Raw genomic sequence first — 5,960 nt, 5'->3', positions numbered from 1 at the left:
CACAGCATTCACTTGATGCATTTCTAATAGCTCTGAATCCTATTTGTTGGGAAGAATCTGCCTAGTTCATTTTTGAAGCCCATTAAGGTGTTTTGTGCAATAAACCTTGCTGGTGATGTATAAAATTTCCTGCTCTGATAGTTTGCATCAATCTACCCTCTGACAAATCTCATAATCTTTCTTTTCTCTGTACAAAACTAATTCTTCCATTTGTCTGTCCACTAGTCAAGCTTGTCGAGTTCCTTCTGTAATTCTGTGCATTGATATTCATTGTTTTCTACGGTCCCCAATTTGCTATTGTATAAATCTGGACACATTGGACACGCATCCTTCCTCCAAATCATTTATAAAAAGTATGAATAGCGGCAGCCTCAAACTGAACCTTCTGGCATTCCACTAGTAACAATTTGCCAACCAGATACCTGCCCATGGGCAACTTCTCATTGTTACCTACCAACTAACCAACCATTTTCCAATACATTTTCATACATTCCCATCTATCCCATGAGCTTGGGCTCTATGTATAGCAGCCTATTATGTGGGACAATGTCAAACACCTTCCTAAAATCCAGGTAAGTAACATCCATTGTCTCCCTCCTATCTACTAGATCTATCATCTCCTCACAACAATCTAACCAATAAGTAAAACATTACTTCCTACTGAAATATTACATTATGCCTGGGTCTGTTGTAGGTTATTTGATAGGAATTGGTTGCTCTGATTAGTCAACAACCCCAGTGTTGTTGTATCATGTTACTAGCAAGATGGTAGAAGGTGAACTCGATAAAATCTGGTCTTTTTTTCTTTCTGGTAAATCCGAAGTTCCTTTGGGACTGATCAGGTAGATTGCAGAGTCCTTTTGTGTCTACACTTTCCTATATCCTTGGTTACCCCAAGCTACAACAGTATGGTTTCATTTATGGATAGAACTGATGTTAACATACAAGCCTTCTCCTGAAATACATCAAGGTCTGCAGCTTGATGTATAAGGGAAGGTAAGTTTGCTCCTCTGTAGCGCCTGAGAAGTATCTTGAAGTGCTTTGTCGGCGAATGCCGTAGCTAGTATGTAGACAGTAAGATCCCATGATTAACAATGAGTGAATAACCCATTAATTTGTGTTCAGTGATAATGGCTGAGTCCCAAAAGCTGAACAGAACATCGCGCGTGCCGAACATTAGCAATGGCGTGTGACTCTGTCTGTACCCATTTAAAGCCAGACCCATCCTGTCGGCCTGCAGTGTGTGCGTGAAGCTGCCTCATACCATGAATGAGACAAACTCAGAAGAAATGTGGCCACATCGTTGTATAATACAAGAGATTTTAGACTTTCTGATTGCTAATCGGTTGTGGGGTGATAGCAAAGAACACATTAATGTGTTTAGATGAAATTGCCTTGTCAGTGGAGGGCATCAGCCTGTTTGTTTTAAAAGTGTTAATGCTTCCCACTAAAAGCCTACAGAGGAACCTCATCAAAACACATTAATAATGTGCTCGTTTCTAATACTGCTCATGCTAACTTTAAGATATCTGTGCTTAATTATCGCTGCATGTTTTGCCACAAAATATCTTCTTTTAAACTTGTGGGAGGCTTCCAGTTACAAATAATACATTTAACTGAGCATTACTTACATAAAGAACATAAATGTCTTGTTCTGTGCAAGTCTAGTTACAAATGACTTCTTAAGCCTGTCGCAGTCTGCTGCAGATAATAAGATTTCACTGTGCGCACCAGATTGCCTTAATGGCATTTTCACAGAAATGTACAAAGCTGCTGAATCTCAAAGGTGCTCAGACACCTTTATGGAACTGAGAGGCCCTTAGCTGCTCATATCATGTCTTAGCATATTCAAAATTAAGAGCAGCATTGATCTCATGAGCCTTAAGTATTGTTCTCAAGGTGTCTTCTTCTCTTGAAGGGGGAACTGTGCACATGAAAACTAAATGCAAATCCTATGGGGAGTTAAGCTCCAGACATTTGTAGAGAGTAATTTAGTTTCAATGTGATGAGGCGTTAGACGGAAGTAAAAGAGAATGTAATTTTATTTTTCTCTACCTCTGAGTGACTCTCTCATTCTTCACACACAAAGCTAAAAGGGTTAACTTATGAGGACAGGCTGCAGAGACAAGATTTGTATTCTCTTGAGACTAGAAGTTGAAGGTGTGATCTAATTGAGGATCTTAAGTTTAAAGGAATTTAGAGGGTAGATGGAGAAAAAAAACGATTTCCTCTGGTGGAGGAGTCCAGGACAAGGAGCCATAGCTTTAAAATTAGAGCTAGGTCGTACAGGGATGATGTCAGGAAGCATTTGTTCACACAAAGAGTTGTGCTATTCCCCAAAGGGCTCTTGAGGCTGAAGGTCAGTTGAAAAGATCAGAACTGAGATTGACAGATTTTTGTTAGTCAAGGGTATTAAGGGTTACGGAACCAAGGTGGGTAGGTGGAGCTAAGATACAAGTCAGGAATGAGCTATTTGAATAGTGGAATAAACCTGAGGTGACTAACAATCCACGGCTGTCCCTTTGATTTTAATCGGGGTGGCTGGGGGTGGGGGGCGGTGCAGAGTGTGGGAGCCAGAGCGGGCACCCATAATTGCACCAGTGTCACTCCTGGGCAATTTTTACCCACAGGTGTCAACTAAGTGTCCTGACATTGAGTCACGCTTGAAGTGGGCGTGATGCATATAAACACTGCAGGGGCCTAGCAGGTAGCACCCAGACACCACCTTAACAACCTGCTTGTCCTAGACAGCCATAATTAAAATCAGGACTTTTTCTATTTTCTTTCCCATCTTCTCATTACCGTTATTCTTTCTGTAGTTTTCTCTCACTTTCACTCAGGTCTTTTTCTTTCCCTCCCGCTTTTTTTCTTTCACCTTTGGGTACTGGACAGGGATAATGTAAGTTTAATTGTGTCCTGAAGATGAGGACAAGGCCTAGTGGTGGAGGCAAAATATATATTCACTCTCAATGTAAGCTTAACCAGAACTCTGCTGCTTGTATCCTAACTTGTGCTATGTCCCATTCACCCATCACCCCTGTGTTTGTTAACCTACTTTGGCGTTCACTACAACAATAGCTTGATTTTAAAATGCTCATCTTTATGTTCAGATCCCTCCTTGCCATTTCTCCTCCTGCTCTTCATAACCTCCACCAGCTCTGCAACCCTCTGGGATCTCTATACTGCTCTATTTGGGATTTCTTTTTGCACAACTTCACCTCACAGTTAACAACAGTGACTTTAGTTGTCTATGCCCTGAGTTCTTGAAATCTCTCCTTAAACATCTCCACCTGTCTCTCCTCCATTAGGTTGCTCCTTAAAACACACTCCTTTGAGCAAGCTTTGGCTCACCTCTTCTAAAGTCTCATTCGTTGACTGGGTGTCAACCTTTGTCGGGTTATACTACTGTGAAGCACCTTGGGCCATTTAGTTATGTTAAAGATACCATGTAAATGCATGTTCTTGTTATAAACTATTACTTCAGACAATGAAATATAGGAACCAACAAATAAAAGACAAGTTTTGGACTCTTGCCAGGGGAAGAAAGATTACACAGGATACATAGACCTTCATAGCACAGAAACAGGTCTTCAACCCAACTGGTCAATGCCCCCAATCACCTTAATTCATCCAACCCCTTCAATGTAACACTCTATTCTTTTATTCCTTATTTTATTATCTAGCTTATCCTAAATATATCTATGCTGGTTGCCTCAAGTATACCATGTGATAGTAAATTCCACATTTTCACCACTCTGGGTAAAGAGGTTTCTCCTGAATTCTATACTGGGCTTATGAGTGACTATCTTATGTTCATAGCTCCCAGTTTTGTTCTCCTCCCAAGTGGAAACATTGTTACATCTAAATTATTGATCTCCTTCATAATTCTAAAGACTTCTATCAAGCCATTGAGGTGGTTACCGTAGACCAGAGACTTAATCGGTCTGGTCATATAAATATTGTGGCTACAAGGGGGTCAGAGGCTGGGAATTCTGCAGCGAATAACTTCCTGACTCCTCAAAACCTGTCCACTATTTACAAATCAGGAAAATACTCTCCATTCTCCTGGATAAGTGCAGCTCCAACAACACTCAAGAAACTCGACACTATGCATGACAATGCAGTCCGCTTGATTGGCGCCCAATCCACCACCTTAAACATTAATTCCCTCCACCACAAGTGCACAGTGGCACCGGTGTGTACCATATATAAGATGCACTGCAGCAACTCATCAAGATTCCTTCGACAGCACCTTCCAAACCTGTGAACCCTTACCACCTAGAAGGACAAGGGCATCAGATGGAAACACCAGCACTTGCAAGTTCCCCTCCAAGGCACACATCATCCTGATTTTGAGCTATATCGCCATTCCTTCACTGTGACTGGGTTAAAATCCTTCAACTCTCTTCAGAACAGCACAATGGGTGTACCTATACCAGATGGACTGCAGCTGTTCAAGCAGGCAGTTCATCACCACAATTCTCAAGGGCAATTAGAGATAGGCAACAAATGCTGAGAGTAAGAAAAACATTCCATTTTCTGGGGAAAAGAGCCCTAGCCTGTACAATTTTTCCTGATTGTCATGATCTCTCAGTTCTGAAATCATCCTTATAAATCTTATCGGCAACTTCTTCAGTGCTTCTCTAACATTCTTATAATATTGAGGCTCTGACTATGCACAGTACTCTAAGTCTGGTCTAACTAAAATTCTTTCAAAATAGCACATTTTCTCTACTTTTAAATTCTAGTCTTCTAGGAATGAATTTCAGTGCTTTATCTGCGCCTTTTAATGCTTTGTTAACCTATATTAAATGATGAGTGAACCTGTACCTCTAGATTGTTTGCCTCTACCCCATTTATATTGACCGATCGAACAACAATTCCCATCTATCCCATGAGCTTGCTTTGGGCTTCACTGGAAAATAGCATCAGGCCAAGGACAGAAATGTGGGCATGAGAGCATGAGAGAGAAATGACAAGCAAACAGGAGGCCAGGGCCAAGCTTGTGGAGTGTGCAACAGCAAGGTCCCACAAACAACTATTTGTGTTAATGATAAGATAATCTGTTTTTGTGATCTTAATTGATTAAGGGATAGATTTGGCCAGGGCACAATTCCCCTGCTCTTTTTAAAATGGTGCCATGGGACCTTTTACACCCACCTCAAAGGGCGGAAAGGGCCTTGGTTTATCATCTCACCCAAGAGGACAGGACCTCAGTACTGAATTTGAGTGTCAACATAGATTTTTTTTGTTCAAGTCTCTGGTTTGGTGCATGGGGCAAGAGTGCTACTCACAAAGCCACAATCAACACAATATTGAAGTATAGATTTGTTGTAAGATAAAGTTCTTGGTGCTTTTTCTTAATTAGAAGAGCATTACTTAATCTGGTAGATGCATCGTTTTTATTTCACACACCAGCTATCCTTTTGGGATCTTTGACTTAGGCTCCAGTCTAATCCCAGTTAATGCAGATTCAGTGGATAGATTTAGCTCCAGCCTCATACTCACTAGGAAATGAGTTCAGAGTGGCATCAAACCCATTTCCCTCTGGACTGTTGTCAGAGAGAGAGAGAGAGAGAAAAAATCTTTCATCCCAATGGTTGCAACTAGGTTTAAATTCAGCTTCCAGAGATGAAAGGACATCTCCAACAAATCTAGTCTCCTGCCAAGTGAGTTTTAAAAGAATTTTGCAAGACTGGAGGATGTTGATGCATGCTTAACATGGCTTATCCAAGTCAAGAGCAGGAAAAATATGGCAACCTTTTCATTCAAAGAGCTGTGCTGCTTTTCAACACTAACTATTATTGCTGTTGCTCCTGGCGACTGCATGTACCCTCAGTGCCAAATCAGAACTGTTTTATACCCATATGTATCAGACAATATTCGAGACAAAGGTTTCCCTCATCTCAAACTTCATTGCAATGAGCCCTTATTACATTGTCAATTACTGTTTTGCACAG

Source organism: Cetorhinus maximus, chromosome 6 (genome assembly GCF_964194155.1).
Source record: "Cetorhinus maximus chromosome 6, sCetMax3.hap1.1, whole genome shotgun sequence".
Classification (NCBI taxonomy): Eukaryota; Metazoa; Chordata; class Chondrichthyes; order Lamniformes; family Cetorhinidae; genus Cetorhinus; species Cetorhinus maximus.
This window is presented reverse-complemented; position numbering follows the sequence as displayed.